The sequence below is a fragment of the Hemitrygon akajei genome, chromosome 7 (genome assembly GCF_048418815.1).
Source record: "Hemitrygon akajei chromosome 7, sHemAka1.3, whole genome shotgun sequence".
Classification (NCBI taxonomy): domain Eukaryota; kingdom Metazoa; phylum Chordata; class Chondrichthyes; order Myliobatiformes; family Dasyatidae; genus Hemitrygon; species Hemitrygon akajei.
The window spans coordinates 9,797,649-9,820,633 of NC_133130.1; the positions used below are offsets into that span (position 1 = coordinate 9,797,649).

The following is a 22,985-nucleotide window of genomic DNA, read 5'->3' on the forward strand; positions in this document are numbered from 1 at the left end:
CTTTCAGAAGCCTGGGGTGTATCCATCTGGCCATGTGACTTGTCAACCTTCAGGCTTTTCAGCTTCCCAAGCATCTTCTCCTAATAGCAGTGACACTTGCTTCTTCCCCTTGACACTCACATTTCTGGCATCATGGCAGTGTCTTCCACAGTGAAGACTGACACAAAATACTTAATAAGTTTATCTGCCATTTCTTTGTCCCTCATTACTTCCTCTGCACTATTATTTTCTAGCAGTCCGATATCCTCACTTTTACTCCTTAAATATCCTCAAAAGGTCAGGTAAGCTCCTTTAATTAATCTAATTAACTTAGAAGTAGGTAATGGGGGCAGCAGTTAGGGCAGTTGGGAGCTCTATTTGCAGTATGTGGGAAGTCAGGGCGAGTACAATTGTCCCTGATGACTATACCTGTAAAAGGTGCAGCTCCTGACAAACTAAGTTAGGGAACTCGAGCCGGAGCTGGATGAATTTTGGATCATTCATGAGGCAGAAATAGAAATAGACAGGAGTTTCAGGGAGATAGTCACCCCCAAAAGTCAGGAGATATGTAGCTGGGTGATTGTCAGGAGAGGGAAGGGGAATAGACAGGAAGAGCAGAGCACCCCTATGACCATTCCCATCAATAATAAGATTACTATTTTAGATACCATTGGTGGGATGACCTACCAGGGGAAAGTTGCAGTGGTCAAGTCTCTGGCACCAAGACTGGACTCTCAGCTCAGAAGGCAAGGAGGGAAAAGAGGAGAGCAATAGTAATAGAAGATTCAATAGTTAGGGGGACAGATAAGAGGTTCTGTGGGAGAGATTGAGAATCCCAGATGGTCTGTTGCCTCCCTGGTGCCAGGGTCCATGATATCTCAGATCGAATTCTCAGTATTCTCAGGAAGGAGGGTGAACAGCCAGATGTCGTGGTCCATGTAGGGACCAATGACATGGATAGGAAGAAGGAGGAGGTCCTACAAGGGGAGTTAGGTGCAAGGTTGAAGGACAGGACCTCCAAGGTTGCAATCTCAGGATTGCTACCGGTGACACATGCTACTGAGGCTAGAAATAGTAAGATAATGCAGCTAAATACATGGCTAAGGGTGCAGGAGGGAGGGCTTCACATTTCTGGAAAATTGGGCCTTGTTCCAGGGAAGGTGGGACCTATTCCGAAGGGACGGGTTGCACCTGAACTGGAGGGGCACTAATATCCTTGCAGGAAGGTTTGCTAGTGATGCTCCGGGGGTTTCAACTAGATTTGCAGGGGGAGGGGAACCAGAGTGTTAGAGCAGATAGTGAGCTGGAGGAGGATAAAGGTCATGTGAGAACTGAAAGTATAGTGCATGGAGTAAAGCCAGATCTAACATAATGAGGAAAGAGCAGCAGAATAAAGGGTGTAAAGGGAGTAAGGTAGAAGGGTTAAATTGCATTACTTCAATCCAAGAAGCATCAGTAACAAAGGTGATGAACTGAGATCTTGGATACATACATGGAATTATGATGTAATGGTCATTACAGAGACTTGGCTAGCAGCAGGGCAGGAATGGATTCTCAATATTCCTGGATTTCAGTGCTTAAAAGAGATGGGGGGAGGGGAGGAGGGGTGGCATTACTGATCAGGGATACTATTACAGCAACAGAAAGGGTGGGTAATGTAGCAGGATCCCCTTTTGAGTCAGTATGGGTGGAAGTCAGGAACAGGAACAGAGAAGGTACTCTATTGGGAGTATTCTATAGGCCCCCTGGTAGTAGCAGAGATACTGAGGAGCAGATCTGGAGGCAGATTTTGGAACGGTGCTATCATGGTTGTTATCATGGGTGACTTTAACTTCCCTAATACTGATTGGTACCTGATTAGTTTCAGTGGTTTAGATGGGGCAGAGTTTAAGTGTGTCCAGGATGGATTCCTGTCACAGTATGTTGACAGGCCAACTAGGGTACTAGAACTAGTATTAGGTAACAAACCAGGTCAGGTCACAGATCTCTCAGAGGGTGAGCATCTAGGGGACAGTGACCCTCAACTTCTATTTAATGTTCAGAAATATGAAAATGATGCAATTGTTATCTCTGATCATGCTCCTTTAAACCTAGTATTTGAACTGAAAGATGATGCTTCTACAAGACCACTTTGGTGCTTCCCAGAACATCGGTTACAAAGTTCAGAATTTGTTGAGTTTATTGAAACTCAGGTAACGGAGTTTTATCTCCTTAATAATACAGGAAACATTTCAAAGTTAGTGATTTGGGATACATTAAAAGCTTATTTACATGCTCAGATGATTTCATATATAGCTAAACTGAAGAAACAGACAAGAATGGAATTAGATAAAATTTCTAAAAAAATTAAAGATTTAGATAACATCAATACAACCTTTCCAAATATTGATTTGTTTAAAAGAGTGGAATTACAATCACAACGTAATTTATTATTAACTTATCCTATTGAAGGATATTTGCTTAACTTGAAAAGTCAGTTTTATATTTTTGGGGATAAAAATAATAAGCTCTTAGCTTCCCAGTTAAGGGCAGCTAGGGCTAAAAGACAAATTTTAAAGATTTGTAAAGATAATGGGGATTCAGTAAGTAAACATGAAGACATTAATAATATTTTTTCAGGATTTTTATTCTGATTTTTGTAAATCTCAATTTCCTGCAGATTCCTCTAAAATGAATGATTTTTTCATTTCAATCTTTTTATTGATTTTCCAATAAAAAATATACAAATCAGAAGAGAAGTTTAGCAAACAGATAATACAAAAGACATATAAACAGCAATAAAGAAACAGAAAGTATATATTGCCAAAATCAGATAGGTAAAATGTTACGCTGTTATATATACAATATAGTCAAAAAACTGCAACTCCTCATAACACTCATAAAAAAAAATTGGAAATTTTATTTGATAATGGGGAAAAAAACACCACTAACTAAACTAAAACAAAAGAAAAGGAAAAGAAAGATTGGGCAGTCCATTTGAGGATAAAATTAGAAAAAAGTAAAGCATCCTTCCAGTCATCTCCGAACCTTCACACAGAAGGATTTTCCCTAAAGAGAATAAGGAAAAATAAATACATAAAAAATAATTTAAATCATGTGCAAATATTGAATAAAGGTTCGCCAGACTTGTTCAAAATTAAAAGATGTATCAAATGTCCGGCTTCGACTTTTCTACAAGCTTAGACATGAGATAATGGAGGATGGCCAATAATAAACAGTAGGTGGGTTAGAGTCTTTCCAGTATAGCAAGATAGCTCTCCTAGCCAGTAAAATTGAAAAGGCCTATCACATGTTGAGTGGAAGCAGACACTTTGCTTGCTTCCTCTGGAATAATCCCAAAAATTGCTGTAAGTGAATTGGGTTGAACATCCACATCTATAGCTTTAGATCATATTCCAAACACATCCCTCCAAAAATTATTTAAGCTTACACATGACCAAAACATATGAGTTAGAGTAGTCACTTCTGTGTTACATCTGTCACAAATAGGGCTTATATTAGGAAAAATATGCACCAATTTATCTTGGGACATATAGGCCCTGTGTACTATCTTAATCTAAGTTAAGGTATGGCGTGCACAGATAGATGAATTATTGACTAGGTAATAAATTTTACTCCATTGATTATCTGAAAGTGAATGTTGTAGTTCTATTTCCCAGATGCGTTGAACCCTATCATCAGGCATCATGCGAGCATTCATTAACTGTTTATAAATGATAGCTATTAATCATTTTTGAAAAGGCTTAAGCTGAAAAATAGCATAAGCCAAATTTAAAGAGCAGGCCAAGGGGTAATTAGTTAAAAAATCACGTAAAAAATTCCTAACCTGTAATTATCTGAAAAAATGTGTATTAGAGATGTCATATTTATCCATTAACTGCAAAAAGGACATTAAACAGTCCTGTAAAAACAAATCTAAAAAAGTTTTATTTCCTTAGTTTTCCATGTTAAAAAATCCTTATCCAAAGTTGATGGTTTAAAAAAGAAACATTTTTTGGTAAAATAGATTCTCTGATTTTGTCTTATGTTTGGAATAATAAGAGCTCTAGAGTGAATTAACTTTTATTGCAAAACTAAAAAAAGATGGAGGACTGGTCTTACCAAACTTTAGACTTTATTATTGGGCAATTAATATTTGTTATATTACTTTTTGGATTTATGATATAGATGATCAAATTTGCCCTTCATGGTTACAGTTGAAGGAAAATTCAGTAATGGGGTTTTAGCTTCTTTATTAGGAGCTCCCCTTCCGTTTTTGCTCTCCAGAATAGGTAGACAAGCTCTGAATACTTTTGTTAAACATACTTTAAAAATTTGGTTTCGTAGATTTTTTGTATTAAATGTTTTTTACATAAGATTAAATTTCCCCAAATTACTGCTGAATATCAACAGATGCTTGATGCTCCAATTATTGAGCATGAAATTCAGAAAGCTATGTTGTCAATGCAATCAGGTAATGCTCCTGGACTTGATGGCTATTCGGTAGGCTTTTACAAAAATTTTGAAAAATTACTTTCTTCTTATCTTTTGGAAATATTTCATGAATCTTTTGAGAAGGGTAATTTACCTTCTTCTTTTTATGAAGCTTCTGTTTCCTTAATCCTTCAGAAAGAGAAAGATCCTACTGGATGTTCATCATATAGATCTATTTCATTACTAAATGTGGATGCACAATTCTTTCTAAGATTACGGCTAACAGTTTTGGAATTTCTTTTTAACTAAAATTATTTCTATGCATCAAACAGGCTTTATTAAAGGCCGTAACTCTTTCTCCAATGTTTGGAGACTGATGAACTTTCTATATTCTTCACTATCTAAGAAAACCCAATGTGTTATTTCTCGACGCAGAAAAGGCTTTTGATAGAGTGGACATATCTGTTAAAGGTATTCAAAAAGATTGGTTTTGGTAATAATTTTAACAGATGGATTCAAATGATCTATAAGAATCCTACTGCTACTGCTATTATGAATAATCGTAGGTACTCTTACTTTTCACTTTCACCAGGTACTAGACAGCGATGTCCATCAAGCCCTTTATTATTTAATCTTGTACTGGAGCCTTTGGCCAGAACACTTCATGAAGCTAAAAATATTCATGGTATCTCTATAAATGGGACTATATATCAGATTTCCCTTGTTACAGATTCAGCAACAATAAATATATAAGTGAAGCAGGTGTTTTTATAACAAACAAAACGTTTATTAAACACTGAAAAACAAACCCCCAAAAGTAAACAAACAACTATTGTAACCAGAAATCAGCTGCTGTGCAGCAGCTTAAACAGTTCTTAAAGGAATAAAGCGAAAACAGTTCTTAAAGCGATGTTGCGAAAACAGTTCTTCAAAGTAGTACTGCAAAAGTTCAAAATGCTTACAGTCCATTAAAGGAGAGACTTCTTAGATGATTTAAATTCTCTTTCATGTCGTGTTGTTGCGGTTCCCAATTGAACTATACTTTTCCCCGGAGACTTTATGAAGATGAAAATGAAACGGCTTAAAGGCACTGACCTTTCCTTGACAGAACTGTACCCAAACCCTTTCTGCTACATTTTGCAGGGATTAACATAGGGACAGCCAACGAATTCCTTCCGAATGAGGATCAAACAAGGTCGAACCGGTTTCACCGTCGAAATCGACTTCCCTCGATCGTTTATCTGCCAAACTCCGATCTTCACTCTCCACTGATTTTTAACTGGCCGTATTATAAAGAAACTGCCGGCAATGACCTTTTCAACTGTAGGCATTAAATAAAACTCCATTGTACAACCAAACTGCGTCATAATATTGGACCACGCAGTGGCATGGAATCAAAATGGCAAATCCAGCCACGAACTGCTCCTCCTCACAGGGAGGGGTCCTCCTTTTATACCCTGTAAAAATACCTATCACATGACCTCTACTGGCAGGAAAATGACGTCACTCCTCCATCACAAGACCACTACCTTAAGTCCAGTATAGCTTCAACACCACTGTCACGTGACAAGTACAAAATACCCACGGGTACGTAACACCCTTTATGCAGATGATCTTTTGTTTTATATTTCAAACCCTGAAGAATCTATTCCTAATCTTCTGGAAATACTAAATGATTTTGGAAAATTTTCAGGATATAAACTTAACTTAAATAAAAGTGAATTGTTTCCAATAAATGCTCCTGTTTCATATATAACGATATTCCATTTATAATTGTTAATTCTTTTGAATATTTAGGTATTATAATTACTAAAAAATATAAAGATCTTTATAAGGCTAATGTAGTTCCTTTAATGGCCTTTATGAAACAATTATTTTCTAGATGGAACTCACTTACACTTTCTTTAATTGGTAGTATCCATGCCATGAAAATGATGATTTTACCTAGATTTTTATATATTTTTCAAAATATACCTATATTTTTAACAAAAAAAATGTTTGATCAAATTGACTATTATTTTGTCCTTTATTCGGAACAATAAAAGACCAGGAATTAATAAGTATCATTTACAAAAATCTAAAAAAGATGGTGGACGTGCACTTCCTAATTTAAGATTGTATTATTGGGCTGTTAATATTCGACAATTATGTTTTTGGCTATATTGGCTCAACAAGAGCCAAAAACCAGCTTGGATTGATTTGGAATTAAAAGCTATTAAACAATTTCATTTAACCTCATTATTAGAAGCTCCATTACCTTTACAATTCTCTAAAATTCCAAATTTAATTCTCTACCCTGTTATTAAACAGTCCTTATGGATTTGGTTTCAGTTTCACAATTTTTAAAAAATTTTAAACAATTTAAATTGTCTAGCTCTCTATATCGATTTTTGTATTTAAACCTTCAAAAACTGATCCTATTTTTCTACTATAGAGAAATAAGGGGATCTTTTTTGCAGATTTATTTTGTAATGGTCGATTGATGACTTTTGAAGAGTTAATTAGCAAATATTCTCTCTCTCATACACACTATTTGCAATATTTTCAGGTTAGAATTTTTTTTACAAAAATACTTATCTAAGTTTCCATATATGCAAGAATCTGATCAGTTGGATACTATTTTGAATATGAATCCTTTAGTAAGAGGTTCTATTGGTATAATTTATAATTTACTTTTACTACAAGAAGATAACTTCTCACTAAAGATTAAACAAGGTTGGGAGAGAGAACTTTTGTTAACGAAGATTGGTTGCGAGTTCTGAGAATGGTCAATTCTTCTTCGATATGTGCCAATCTCTTTTGCTTTTATGCTGTCATTGTGATTCCCTTGTCAGCTATGGTTGTCTTGTCCTCCCATTTTCATCTTTGGAATGTATCTTTCCTGCACCTTCTACTCAACTTTAAACAAATCCTCTCAGATGCCTCTGTAATCCCCTTTACTCCACTGTAATACTGATAGATCTGACTGTAACATGCTGTAAGGTTTCACTACTATGGCCTTCTATGTAATGTTCCACTGTTAAGGTCATGGTTTCTCTGTAGCAGCAACGTCTGTGTTATTAGTAGAGATAACGGGACTTTGGAATTCAGTGGCTATCCAATGGGAGAAATGTGGCTGTGTCTTGTGATTCTGGAAGCAGTTGATTTCATGGGTTTTTGCCACAGGGAGAGAGAGAGAGATGAAGAGAGAAGACACTAATGGAGAAATTTGGTAGGCCGCCAGACAGGGTGGACTCGGAGCAGGAGTCCGAAGGTTGGCGATGCTCAGGGGAGATCGCTGGTAGAAGAAGAACCGTTGAACTGCGTGAGCTCCAACTTTGTGTGCACAGACAGTTTCTGAAATGATGAAATCCTATCATTTCGCATTTCCCCCTCCCCCCACTACTTTCAAATCTCTTACTATCTTTCCTTTCGGTTAGTCCTGATGAAGGGTCTCGGCCCGAAACGTCGACAATGCTTCTCCCTATAGATGCCGCCTGGCCTGCTGTGTTCCACCAGCATTTTGTTAATCATATGTTGTGTACCGTTTGTTATTTCAGGGTACTGATTTGTAACGGGACATATAGTGCAGCATCTACCCAAATGAAATTTCTTAAGTTTGGTTAGTCAGGGGGCTATCACCATCTCTATTAAGCCTTCTCACATCTACTCCTGGGCTGGGCGAGGCACATGGACAGACAGACAGACAGACATACTTTATTGATCCCTCAGGAAATTGGGTTTCTTTACAGCCACACCAACCAAGAATAGTGAAGAAATATAGCAATATAAAACCACAAATAATTAAATAATATTAAGTTAATTGTGACAAGTGGAAATAAGTCCAGCAACAGCCTATTGGCTCAGGGTGTCTGACACTCCAAGGGAAGAGTTGTGAAGTTTGATGGCCACAGGTAGGAATGACTTCCTATGATGCTCAGTGTTACATCTCGGTAGAATGAGTCTCTGGCCGAATGTACTCCTGTGCCTAACCAATACATTATGGAGTGGATGGGAGTTATTGTCCAAGATGGCATGCAACTTGGACAGCATCCTCTTTTCAGACACCACCGTCAGAGAGTCCATTTCCACCCCCACAACATCACTGGCCTCACAAATGAGTTTGTTGATTCTGTTGGTGTCTGCTACCCTCAGCCTGCTGCCCCAGCACACAACAGCAAACACGATAGCACTGGGTAGAGGCAAAATGGCTGGATCTACCTAGCGAAGGCATGGACACAGACAGACAGTTCCAAACAGGGCGAGGCTCCAAACACAGGCGAGGCGAGGCAAGGCTCCAGGCAAGGGAAAGCAAGGTGAGGCGAGGCAAAGCTCCAGGAGGAAGATGAAGGGAAGGGATACAGACAGGGAGTTAGGACAGGAACAATCCTGCAGCCAGAGGCTGAATCCTGATGCTATTTATGAAGCCAGTCCAAACGAGAATCAGCTGCCTCAACAGAAACTGGGGAAAGCCGGAAAACCGGGATTAAGGAACACGGACCGGACCGTGAACCAGAATGCGGAGTTCATGAGCCGGACCATGACAGTATCCCCACTCTATGGGAGCCTCCTGGCAACCCAAAATGCTTCCCAAGACTATGGGCGACACAGGTGATTGGGGGTCATTCAACAGGAGAGAGGATAGCGAGTGTTAAACGACAGTGTCTGTGTCGCTGGGTCCAAGACTGGTTGGACTGTTCTGTCATACGGAGGGGCGTTGGGAGTGGACCCAAATGCACGACACAGACACTGAACTACCAGGAACAGGACTAGATGTGAGAAGGAAGCAAGGAAATTGGGGAAGAAAGGACGCTGGACACGACACAGGTTCTGGACGAGACAAGGATTCCAGCCCTGGGCTTGGACTTGACAAGGCTAGCGGAACCAGGACACGGAACTGGGAACTAGGAGCCTGGACTTGGACTCCAAGCCAGAGACTGGACAAGGACCCAGAACCTGGGACTTGACTCGGGCTCGGACTCCACACCCAGCGAGGACAAGACATGGCTACAGGACGAGGAGAGGCACAGGACAGGATGAGAGACTCCTGGATGGGACAAGGGAACCCCAGCACCGGATGAGGGAACCCCAGCACCGGGCTGGGCAAAGTACTCCTGGGCTGGGCGAGGCACATGGACCAGAGGAGAACACAGCTCATTGCGGCCAAAAAGTTGTGTTTTAACTTCATCAGTCCACAGGACTTGTTTCCAAAATGCATCAGGCTTGTTTAGATGTTCTTTGCTAACTTCTAACCCTGAATTTTCTGGTGAGGACACAGGAAGGGTTTTCTTCTGATGACTCTTCCATGAAGGTCATATTTATGCATTAAAATCTCCCACAACAACAGCTCTGTTATTATTACACCTTTCCAGAATCTGTTTCTCTTTTTCTGTTCCTCGATGTCTCTGTTTCTATTTGGTGGTCTATAAAAAACACCCAGTCAGGTTATTGACTCCTTCCTGTTAAGCATAGAAAATCTACAGCATAATACAGGCCCTTCGGCCCACAATGCTGTGTCAAACATGTACTTAAGAAATTACCTACGGTTACCCATAGCTCTCTAACCTTCTGTGTCATTAGTGCAGTGCAAAGACATAAAATTACTATGAGTTACAAAATAAGTAGTGCAGATAGACTGAGTCTACAACTGTTTTCGACTTAAAGCAATCCTGTGCATTGGCCCCTCCATACCAGTCGGTGATGCAACCAGTTAGAATGCTCTTCGTGGTACATTCTCAGAAATTTGCGAGAGTCTGGTGACATGGTAAATTTCCCCGAGCTCCTTATGAAGTTAAGCCACAGGTGGTGTGGCAGGGGAATTGACTGTCCTTGTTCAGCAGTCACTTGCTTACTTCCCAGGATGTAAGTCACCCACGCCTGTATTCTCTTGGCATTTAGAAGGATGAGGAAGAGTGTACCTAATCTGGCCAGAGGATGTTAACTTGAGCTGCAAGTGCAAGAACAAGGGGTCACATCTCAGGCTGAGACTGAGATGGGAAATCTGCTCACTCAGAATGTGGTGAACATGTGGGGATGTGGGGGAGGTGCTGGGATGTGGGTGGTGGGTCAGTGCTGAGGGAGAGGTTGATGGTGAGTGGGTGGTGTTGAGTATGTGCTGTATTGAGGGAAAGCCAGTGGTTAGGAGTGTTATTCTACAGAAGGACCTGCAGCTTCGGGAGGTTAGTACTGAGTGCATGATGATGTGTGTGACTGCCGGTGCTGGCACACTCAACGATTCAGAAACAGCTTCTTCCCCTCTGCCATCCAATTTCTGAATGGACATTGAACCACTGAACACTACCTTACTGCTTTTTTCTTTCTATTTTTGCACTACTTATTTCATAAGAACATAGAAAACCTACAGCACGATAAAGGCCCTTTGGCCCACAAAGTTATGCCGAACATGTCCCTACCTTAGAAATTAGTAGGCTTTCCTATAGCCATTTTACTAAGCACCAAGTACCTTTCTAAAAGCCTCTTAAAAGACCCTATCATATCTGCCTCCACCACCATTGCTGGCAGCCCATTCCACGCACTCACCACTCTCTGAGTGAAAAACTTAGCCCTGACATCTTCTCTGTACCTACTCCCCTGCACCTTAAACCTGTGTCCTCTTGTGGCAACCATTTCAGCCCTGGGAAAAAGCCTCTGACTATCCACATGATCAATGCCTCTTATCATCTTAGTCAGGGCACTGAGTTCATAGGTCAGTGAGTTATGCAGAGACTGACAAGGTTCTGCAGAACTTTCAAGCCACACACATGATGCTGGAGGAACTCAGCAGGGAAGCAGCATCTAGGCATGGAAGTGAACGGTCGGTGTTTCAAACTGAGACTCTTCATCAGGACTGGAAAAGAAGAGGACAGACGCCGGAACAAAAGGGTATGGGAAGAGGGGAGAAAAGGAGCTGGCTGGTGGGGGTAGGGGAGAAAGGGAATGATGTGAAAATCTGGGAGGTGATAGGTGGAAGAGGCAAAGAGCTGAACGAGATGAAATGTGATAGGAGATATTAAATGGAGGGAGGTGGGAAATAAGAGAGAGACTTGCCCATTAACAATAGTGGTGTTTAACAGAATCTTAGAGAAGTCATACAGGTGTGCAGAGATTGGGGGGGGGGGGGAGAGGGGTATTGTGCAGCCAGAAGGGATTTGATTAGTGAGGTGCCTGGTTTAAATCAGCACGTCTTGGGTCGACCCTGTTCTATGGATCGGTGACTACACTGGATACAGATCAGTGAGCATATTTCACAATGGGAAAAGATAGGAGATACCCTGAAAGTAATCATTCTCGCTGAGTACCAGCTGTGGGTTGGGCGATAGGTTGTTCAGTGATTGAATTTTGCAGGAGAGGAAAATGGCCACTGGCGCAGAAGGGGAATTGAGACCTGGCTGAGGGGACGTAAGGAAATTCTTGCACCAGAGGGTGGTGAATCTGTGGAATTCATTGCCACAGACAGCTGCGGAGGTCAAGTTACTGGGGTGGGTACATTTAAAGCTTATGGTACAGATCATTCATGGGCCTGGTGAATGGGGGTAGGATTGGAGGGGCCAAGTGGTCTGCACTACTTGTGCTGTCATGTTTCACACCAAGGTCATGAACTAACAGAGGTAAACAGACACTGCTAAGACTGTGATCTTTTGCAAAGAAAAACTTTATTTTTCAGTTTACCAATTGCTCAATTAATACATTGATGGCAGGTCCTATCTTTTACACCCAGCTAGCGTTTTCACTCAGCTCCATCACTGGTGCTAAGGGTTGACATCCTGGCTATCTCTTGATGATTAAGTTCCGATCAAGGAGGTTGGTCTCTATGCTTTCAAAGAGCTTGGTCCCCTTGTCAAGGTTATATCCCTGCCCAATGCTTGGTCCATTTGAAAATCTTGCCGAAAATTGTTTTCATATTAATCGTCATAGTCAATTATTTCGTTCTCAGTTCCTCTCTTCCCCTTTTTTTCTTCTTTTCTTCTAGTGGTCTTCCTCAGCGGAAATATTCCATCTCATATTGCCTTTTCTCATTGGGGTTGGCATCTCTGCAGCCATCAACACATGTCTGCGGACAAATGAAAACAAAGATCACTTTCAACACTGTATGGCATTCCCAGCAAACTTTTAGGAAGAAAACTTGATAATGGACAAGGGAGACATCTAGAGAGCAATCCCAGCAGAAAGTAGGGAGTGGGGTGGAGGGAGGAACTAAAAGTGTGCTTGTGATGATGGTGGAAATGACAAAGAATGAAGTTCTGGATATGGTTGTATGGGGTGTTTGGTATGGACAAGAGGAACCTGTTATGATGCAGTGAGGGCACAGTTTAAGTGAGAGGTGTATCGGAATTGGTTGACACATATACGTAGATACAGTGAAAAGCTTCTCTTGCAAACTGTTCATCTAGATCAGATCATTACGCAGTGTGATGAGGCTCTGGGTGTTGACTGCATCCACTTCAGCAAGACATTTGCGAAGGTCCCGGATATGAGTTTGGTCAAAAAGCTTCAGTGACTCGGCATTCAGCATGAGGTAGTAAATTGGATTAGACATTGGTTTTGTGGGAGAAGCCAGAGATTGGTAGCAGATGGTTGCCTCTCTGAATGGAGGACAGTGGCTCGTGGTGTGCCGCAGGGATTGGTGCTGGGTCAAATGTTGTCTGTCATCTATATTGATGATCTGGATGATAATGTGGTCAACTGGATCAGCACGTTTATGGATGAAGTAAAGATTGGGGTGCAGTGGACAGTGAGTTAAGTCTATCAACGCTTGCAGAGGGATCTGGATCAGCTGGAAAAATGGGCTGAAAATGTCAGGTGGAATTTAATGCAAACAAGTGCAAGGTGTTGCAGTTCAGTAGGACCAACCAGGGAAGGTCTTATACAGAGAAGAGAAGCGTACTGTGGAGTGTGGTAGAAGTGGGAATAGAGGTACATATTTCATTGAAAATAGTGTCAGAGGTAGATAGGGTCGGAAAGAAAGCTTTTGGCACACTGGCCTTCATAACTCAATGTACCGAGTACAGGAAATGGAATGTTATGTTCAACTTGTATAATCTTGTATAATGAACTCCTAATCTGGAGCATTGTAAGCAATTTTGGTTACCTACGTGCCTACAGGAAAGATGTAAGCAAGGTTGAAAGAGTACAGAGTAAATTTACAAGGATGTTGTCGCGCCTGGTGGACCTGAGATATAAGGAAAGATTAAATGGGTTAGGACAGCATTCTTCAGGATGTAGAAGATTTAAAGGAGATTTGATAGGAGTTTGCTACACTATGAGTGTTATAGATTGTGTATATACAAGTAGGCTTTTTGTACTGAGGTTGGGTGGTGCTTCAACCAGAGGTCATGGGTTAAGCTTGAAAAGGTGAGACATTTAAGAAGCATATGAGGTGAAATTTCTTTGCTCAGAGGGTTGTAAGAGTGTGGAAAGAAGCTACCAGCACAAGTGATGCATGCAAGCTCAATGTCAACCATTTGCAAAGTTTGGTTAGGTACATGGATGGAAGGGGTATGGAGGGCTATGGTCCCAGTGCAAGTAGGCAAATGGTTTTGGAATGGACTAGATGGGCTGAATGGTCTGTTTCCATGCCGTAGTGTTCTTTAGCTCTCTGCTTATCACCTTTTTGGGGCTGTACTGCAAGCCCCAATGACCAACAGAAATTAGAGCAGGGAGATTGCAAGAAGTATTGGCTTGTGATGGTGGAGCTTTTAACTTTCCTAACCGAGTCTGGGATTGCCATAGTGCTCAAGACTTAGTTTGGGTAGACTTTGTTCAACAATGTTTCCTCGGCCAATATATCGTGGCCTTTTACTGGACAGAAGGTAAGTTTGACCTTCTCCTCGGAAATAGGTCAGGACAAGTGGGTGAGGATCAGGCTGATGATCACTGACATTTGTTGTTTTGCTGCAACCATACCATGCAATACACATAAAAATAGACTAAGTTACAATAATAGATACAAAATAAATCAATAATGTCAAGAAGAGCCATTTAGTGAGGTAGTGTTCACGGGATCTTGGACCATTCAGAAATCTGATGGTGGAGATGAAGAAGCTGTTCCTAAACTGTTGAGAGTGTGTGTTTTTTATTTATTTAGAGAAACAACACAGAATGGTCCTTCTGGCCATTTGACCACACCACCCAGAAACCGCAACAATCCCAATTTAACCCTATCCTACTGATGGTACAACTATTACACTGACCAACTAACCTACCACTACGTCTTTGGACTGTGGGAGGAAATAAGAGGACCTTGAGAGAACCCAGCATTTCAGGGGGAAGATGTACAGAGACTCGGCTCCCTGCATTCCTACTTCCTCTCATAGGCCCTTTCAGCTCATGAAACACAGCAATCCGTTTCCCATCTATTTAACCCTAGCTGAATAATAGTACAATTTATAATAATCAACTAACATTCTAACCAGTACATCTTTGGAATGTGTGACGAAACCAGAGCACCTGGAGGAAATCATAACTGTCATTGGAAGAACCTACAAACTCCTTATGGAATGGTACAGTAATTGAACTCCGAGCTCCAGAACACCCCAAAATGAAATAACGTCATGCTAACGACTATGCTACTATTGTGCCTTGAATTGGGATGATGTTCTTGGGCTTTGCGGAAAAAGAGGTAACCTTAACAAATGGAATCCTTGCAAGGTTCACTGCGTGGACTCTTTTTTTCTTTTACATAGCAGTCTTCTCCCCAATAAACTTTCACACCCTGACTAATGAAGAACTTATCAACTTCCACCTCAAATACATACAACAACTTTGCTTCCTCAGCTGCCCGTGACAATGAATTCCACAGATTCACCACTCTCTGGCAAAACAAGTTCCTTCTAATCTTGTAATATTGTATGGAACTGTTCCTGTCCGTGTACCTGTCCAAATGTCCTTGTGTTTGATGTAATAGTTCACTAAAACCATTCCTGGCCATGTGCCTGTCCAAATGTCCTTGTGATTGACCTAATATCTCACTAAACTAATGTTGAAATACAATGTTGGAAAGCATATAGTCATGCACTTTGGTGGAAGAAATATACAGGCAGACTATTATATAGATGGGTGGAGCATTCAAAATGCAGAGATGTAAAGGGACTTGGGAGTCCTTGTGTAAAATACCTGAAATGTTAACCTCCAGGTTGAGTCAGTTGTGAAGAAGGCAAATGCAATATTGACATTCATTTCTAGAGGTATAGAACATAAGAGCACGGACGTGATGTTGAGGCTCTATAAGGCACTTGTGAGACCACACTTGGAGTATTGTGTGCAGTTTTGGGCTCCTTATTTTAGAAAGCATATAATGACATTGGAGAGGGTTCAGAGAAGATTCACGGGAATGATTCTAGTAATGAAAGGGTTCCCGTATGAGGAACATCTGGCAGCTTTTGAGCTGTATTTCCTGGAGTTCAGGAGAATGAGGGGGGATCTAATGGAAAATTCTGAACATTCAAAGGCCTGAACAGATTAGATAAAGCAGTTATTTCACATGGTAGGTGACTCCAGGACAAGAGAGCATGACCTCAAGATTGAAAGTCGTCCTTTTAGAACTGAGATGCGGAGAAGTTACTTCATTCAGAAGGTGGTAAATCTGTAGAATTTGTTGCCATGAGCGGCTGTGGAGGCCAGGTCATTGGATATATTTAAGGCAGAGATAGAGAGGTTCTTGATTAGCCAGGGCATCAAAAGGTATGGGGTGTGGGGAGTGGGGATGACTGGAAGAATTAGATCAGCCCGATTGAATGGCAGAGAGGCCTCAATGGGCAGAATGGCCAGCTTCTGCTCCTATATCTCATGGTCTTATGGTGTAAACAGTTCCCATCCGTGTAGCTGTCCAAATGTCCTTCTGTTTGACCTAATACCTCGCTAAATGGTTCCCATCAAATGTCAGAGTGTTGGAACTAGTATCAATATTCTTACACATAAAGTGTGAAAGAGAGATGAGAGTGGATATTGGACCACTGGAAAACAATGCTGGAGAGGTATTAACAGGGAACAATGTAATAGAGGACGAACTGAATAAATATTTTGCATCAGTCTTCACGGTGTAAGACAGTATGGTAGAAATTCCAGATATTGAGGGCATGGAATGTGTGAAGTTACTATAACTATAACTATAGAGAAGGTTCTTGGGAAACTGAAAGGAACTGATAGATGGATAGTATAGAAAGTAGTCACACCAAGGCTTCGGGAGACAGATAAGTGGGTAACAGTCAGGAGAGGGAAGGGCAAGACTCAGATACTTGAGAGTAACCCTGTGGCTGTCCAGCCTGAACAATAATTAATTCTGTTTGAGTACTGTTGGTGGGGTGGGGGGGGGGATGGCCTACCTGGGGGAAGCAACATTGGCCACGCGTCTGGCACAGAGTTTGGCCCTGTGACTCAGACGGGCAGGGAAAGGAAGAGGATGGCAGCAGTGATAGGGGTCTCTATAGTTAGGGAGTCAGACAGAAGATTCTGTGGAAACAAGAAAGAAACTAGGATGGTAGTTTGCCTCCCAGGTGGCAGGATCCGGTATATTTCAGATTGCGTCTACGATATCCTGCAGTGGGAAAGAGAACAGACAGTGGTTGTGGTATATATTGGTACCAATGACATAGGTAGGAAAAGGGAGGAGATCCTGAAAACAGACCACAGGGAGTTAGGAATAAAGTTGAGAAGCAGGACCACAAAGGTAGTAATCTCAGGATCACTGCCTGTGCCACATGACAGTGAGTATAGGAGTAGAATAAGGTGGAGGATAAATGCATGGCTGAGGGATTGGAGCAGGGGGCAGGGATTGAGATTTCTGAATCATTGGGACCTCTTTTGGGGCAGGCGTGACCTGTACAAAAAGGACGGGTTGTACTTGAATCCCGGGGGACCAATATTGTGATGGAGAAGTTTGCAAAGGCTGTTGGGGAGGGTTTAAACTGGAATTGCTGGGAGGTGGGAACTGAATAGAAGAAATGCAGGAAGAGGCGGTTGGCTCACAAATAGAGAAAACTTGTAGAAAGTGCAAGAGGGAAGATAGGCAGGTGATGGAGAAGGGACGTATTCAGTCCGATGGTTTGAGATGTGTCTATTTCACTGCAAGGAGTATTATGAACAAAGCGGATGAGCTTAGAGCATGGATTAGTAACTGGAGCTATGATGTTGTGGCCATTACAGAGACTTGGATGGTGCAGGGGCAGGAATGGCTAATTCAAGTGCTAGGCTTTATATGTTTCAGAAAGGATAGGGAGGGAGGCAAAAGAGGTGGGGGCATGGCACTGTTGATCCGAGATAGTGTCATGGCTACACAAAAGGTATGTCATTGAGGGGTTGTCTACTGAGTCTCTGTGGGTGGAGATTGGGAACAGGAAGACTCAATAACTCTACTGGGTGTTTTTCATAGACCACCCAATAGTAACAGGGACATCGAGGAGCAGATAGGGAGACAGATTCTGGAAAGGTGTAATAACAGGGTTGGTATGATGGGAGATTTTAATTTCCCAGATATTGATTGGCATCTCCCCAGAGCAAGGTGCTTAGATGGCGTGGAGTTTGGTAGGTATGTTCAGGAAGGTTTCTTGACACAATATGTAGATAAGCCTACAAGAGGAGAGGCTGTACTTGATTTGGTATTGGGAAATGAATCTGGTCAGGTGTCAGATCTCTCAGTGGGAGAACATTTTAGAGATAGTGATCACATTCTATCTCCTTTACTATAGCATTGGAGAGGGGTAGGACCAGACAAGTTAGGAGAGAGTTTAAGTGGAGTAAGGGGAAATATGAGGCTACCAGGCAGGAACTTGGAACATAAATTGGAAACAGATGTTCTCAGGGAAATATACAGCAGAAATGTTGCAAACGTTCAGGGGACATTTGCATGGAGTTCTACATAGCTACATTCCAAAGAGACAGGATGGTATGGAACCGTGGTGTACAAGGGCTATTGTAAATCTAGTCAATAAGAAAAGAAAAGCTTATGAAAGGTACAAAAACTAGGTTATGATAGAGATTTTGAAGATTATAAGGCTAGCAAGAAGGAGATTAAGAATGAAATTAGGAGATCCAGAAGCAGTCATGAGAAGGCCTTGGCGGACAGGATTAAGGAAAACTTCAAGGCATTCTACAAGTATGTGAATAGCAAGAGGAAAAGACATGAGAGAATAGGACCAATCAAGTGTGACAGTGGAAAAGTGTGTATGGAACCAGAGGAGACAGCAGAGGTACTTAATGAATACTTCGCTTCAGTATTCACTACGGAAAAGGAACTTGGTGATTGTAGGGATGATTTACAGTGGACTGAAAAGCTTGAGATTATAGATATTAAGAAAAAGGATGTGCTGGAGGTTTTGGAAAGCATCAAGTTGGACAAGTCACTGGGACAGGATGAGATGTACCCCAGGCTACTGTGGGAGATGAGGGAGAAGATTGCTGAACCTCTGTTGATGATCTTTGCATCATCAATGGGAATGGGAGAATTTCCAGAGGATTGGAGGGTTGCGGATGTTGTTCCCTTATTTAAGAAATAGAGTAGGGAGAGCCCTGGAAATTATAGATCAGTGAGTCTTACTTCAGTGATTGGTAAGTTGATGGAGAAGATCCTGAGAGGCAGGATTTATGAAAATTTGGAGAGGCATAATATGATTAGGAATTGTCAGTGTGGCTTTTTCAAAGGCAAGTTGTGCCTTATGAACCTCACTGAAATTTTTGAGGATGTGACTAAACACATTGATGAGGGTAGAGCAGTAAAGGTAGTGTATATAGATTTCAGCAAGGCATTTGATAAGGTACCCCATGCAAGGCTTATTGAGAAAGTAAGGAGGCATGGGATCCAAGAGGACATTGCTTTGTGGATACAGATCTGGCTTGCCCACAGCAGCCGAAGATTGGATGCAGACAGGTCATATTCTGCATGGAGGTCTGTGACCAGTGGTGTGCCTCAGAGATCTGTTCTGGGACCCCTACTCTTTGTGATTTTAACAAATGACCGGGATGAGGAAGTGGAGGGATGGGTTAGAAAGTTTGCTGATGACACAAAGGTTGGGGGTCTCATCGATTGTGTGGAGGGCTGTCAGAGGTTACAGCGGGACATTGATATGATGCAAAACTGGGCTGAGAAGTGGCAGATGGAGTTCAACCCAGATGTGTGAGGTGGTTCATTTTGGTAGGTCAAAGATGATGGCAGAATATAGCGTTAATGGTAAGACACTTGGCAGTGTGGAGGATCAGAGGGATCTTGTGGTCTGAGTCCATAGGACACTCAAAACTGCTATGGAGTTTTGTGGTTAAGAAGGTATACAGTGCATTGGCCTTCATCAAACATGCGATTGAGTTTAAGAGCCGAGAGGTAATGTCATAGCTATATAGGACCCTGGTCAGTCTCCACTTGGAGTACTGTGCTCAATTCTGGTCGCCTCACTACAGGAAGGATGTGGAAACCATAGAAAGGGTGCTGAGGAGATTTACAAGTATGTTGCCTGGATTGGGAAGCATGCTTTATGAGAATAGGTTGAGTGAACTCGGCCTTTTTTCCTTGTGCGGCGGAGGATGAGAGGTGACCTGACAGTGGTGATGACGAGAGGCATTGATCATGTGGAAAGTCAGAGTCTTTCTCAACGGGCTGAAATGGCTAGAATGAGAGGGAACAGCTTTAAGGTGCTTGTAGGTAGGTACAGAGGAGATGTCAGGGGTAAGTTTTTTTATGCAGAGGGTGGTGTGTGCATTGAATAGGCTGTCAGCAAGAGACTCCTGGATTGGTACATGGAGCTTAGAAAAATAGAGGGCTCTGGGTAACCGTAGATAATTTCTATAGTAAAAAGACGTTTGGCATGCCTTTGTGGGCTGTAGGCTTTCTATGTCTGAAGATGGATAAGTCACCTGGACGAGAAGGTGTACAACCTAAGGTTCTGAAAGAGTTGGTGGAAGAGATCATGGAGGCATGTGTAATGATCTTTCAACAATCGCTAGTTTCTGGGATGGTTCTGGAAGATTGGAAAATTCCAAATTGTTACACCATTCTTCAAAATGGTAGAGGCAGAAGAAAGATAACTATAGGCCAGTTAGTCTGATCTCAGTGGTTGCGAAGATGATGGAGTCAATTATTAAGGATGCGTTCTCAGCATACTTGGAGGCACATGATAAATTAGGCCATTGTCGACATGGTTTCCTCTAGGGAAAACATTGCCTGACAAATTTGGTGGAATTCTTTGAAGAACAAACAAGACAAAGGAGAACTGGTTGATGATGTGTCTTTGGATTTTCAGAAGGCATTTGACCAGGTGACAAATATGAGGCTGATTTTCAAGTTACGAGCCTATTATATTACAGGGAAGATTCTTGCATGGATATAGCAGTGGCTGATTGGCAGCAGGCAAAGAGTGGGACTAAAGGGAGCAAACATGAGGAAATCTGCAGATGCTGGAAATTCAAGCAACACACACAAAATGCTGGTGGAACGCAGCAGGCCAGGCAGCATCTATAGGAAGAAGTACAGTCGACGTTTCGGGCTGAGACCAGTTGCTTGGATGTGTCAGTAGCACAAAAAAATCTGTGGAGAAACTCAGCAGGCCAGGCAGAATCTATGTCCCTGCATCTGAAACCGGTTAAAGTGGGCAGTACAATAGTACAGCGCGTTACATGATGGCGATCACCAATTACGCTTCAATTCCCAACTCCGCCGGGAAGGAGCTTCAACATTCTGCCCGTGGCCGTGTGGGTGTTCCGGTTTCCTCCCACATTCCGAAAATGCACGGATTAGGGTTAATTTGTTGTGGGCATGCTATGGTGCTAGACGGGCTTAGACAGAGTGGACTTGGAGAGGATGTCTCTTAGAACAGAGATGAGGAGGAATTTCTTTAGACAGAAGGTGGTGAATTCATTGCCATAGTAGCTATGGAGTCCAGGTCATTGGGTATATGTAAAGTGGAACTTGAAAGCTTCTGGATTAGTCAGGGTTATGTAGAGCAGGCAGAAGAATGGGGCTGGTGGGGCTAATAAAAGGCCGCACTGGGAGCACCGGACGCAGTATATCACACCAGCTGACTCACAGGTGAAGTGTCACCTCCAGGTGAGGTGACCCGACGCAGACTGGGAGACCGTTATGCTGAACGCCTACACTCTGTCCGCCAGAGAAAGTAGGATCTCCCAGTGGCCACACACTTTAATTCCATGTCCCATTCCCATTCTGATATGTCTATCCATGGCCTCCTGTACTGTCAAGATGAAGCCACACTCGGGCTGGAGGAACAACACCTTATATTCTGTCTAGGTAGCCTCCAAGCTGATGGCAAGAACATTGATTTTTCTAACTTCCGTTAATCCCCCCTCCCCTTCATACCGCATCCCTTATTTATCTATCTATCTATCTATCTGTTTATTTATTTATTTATTTCCCATCCCTCCCCCTTTTTTCATTTTCTCTCTCTGTCCCTCTCACAATCACACCTTGCCTGCTCTCCATCTCCCTTTGGTGCTCTACTCCCCTTTCTTTCTCCCTAGACCTCCCATCCCATAATCCTTTCCCTTCACCAGATGTGTATCCCTTTTGTCAATCAACTTTCCAGTTCTTAGCTTCACCCCTCCCCCTCTGGTCTTCTATCATTTCAGATCTTCCCCGCCCCATCCCACTTTCAAATCTCTTACTATCTTTTCTTTCAGTTAGTCCTGACGAAGGGTTTTGGCCCTAAACGTCGACTGTACTTCTTCCTATAGATGCTGCCTGGCCTGCTGCATTCCACAAGCATTTTGGGAATAAGGGGACTGCAACAGATTTGGAGAATGGGCAGAGAAATGGCAGATGGAATACAATGTCGGGAAGTGTTCGGGTTTGCACTTTGGTCAAAGTAATGGAAGGGTTCTGACCGAGGGTGTCGGCCCGAAACTTCAACAGTGCTTCTCTCTATAGATGCTGCCTGGCCTGCTGTGTTCCACCAGCATTTTGTGTGTGTTGCTTGAATTTCCAGCATCTGCAGATTTCCTCGTGTTTGCTAATAAAAGGGCTGACTGTTTTCTAAATGGAGAGGAAATGAAAAAACGGAGGTGCAAGGGGACTTGAAAATCAATGTGCAGGGATCCCCCAAAGGTCAATTTGCAGGTTGAGTTTGTGGTGAGGAAGGAAAATGCAATGTTAGCATTCATTTCAAGAGCACTAGAATATAAAAACAAGGATGTAATGTTGAGATTTTAGAAAGCCTCACTTGGAGTATTGTGGGCAGTTTTGCACCCCTTATCTCAGAAAGAATATGCTGAGACTGGCGAGGGTTCAGAGGAAGTTTGTGAAAGTGATTCCAGGTTTGAATGGCTTGTCATATGAAGAGGTTTGATGGCTTTGGGCATGTATTCACTACAATTCAGAAGAATGAGCGGTGATCTCATTGAAATCTATTGAATGATGAATGGCCTTGATATTGTGGCTGTAGAGAGGATGCTTCCTTTGGCGGGAGAGCCTAAGACCAGAGTACACAGCCTCAGATTAGAGAGGCATGGTGCTGGAGCAGAGGTGAGGAAGAACCTCTTTAGCCAGAGAGTGGTTAATATGTGGAATTCTTTGCCATAGGCAGCTGTGGAGACCAAGTCTTTATATATATTTAAAGCAGAGGTTGATAGATTCTTGACTGGACAGGGCATGAATGGATACGGAGAGAAGGCTGGAGATG

At 42.1% G+C, this 22,985-nt stretch overlaps 1 long non-coding RNA gene across 1 annotated transcript in view; it reads right to left on the reverse strand.

Moving 5' to 3' along the window:
• Positions 1-12,020: 12,020 nt before the first annotated feature.
• LOC140730217 (uncharacterized) overlaps positions 12,021-22,985 on the reverse strand; it is an 82,142-nt gene continuing 71,177 nt past the window's right edge. The window contains exon 9 of the long non-coding RNA XR_012099540.1: positions 12,021-12,421. This is a non-coding gene — a long non-coding RNA (uncharacterized lncRNA). The remainder of the gene's footprint in view (positions 12,422-22,985) is intronic.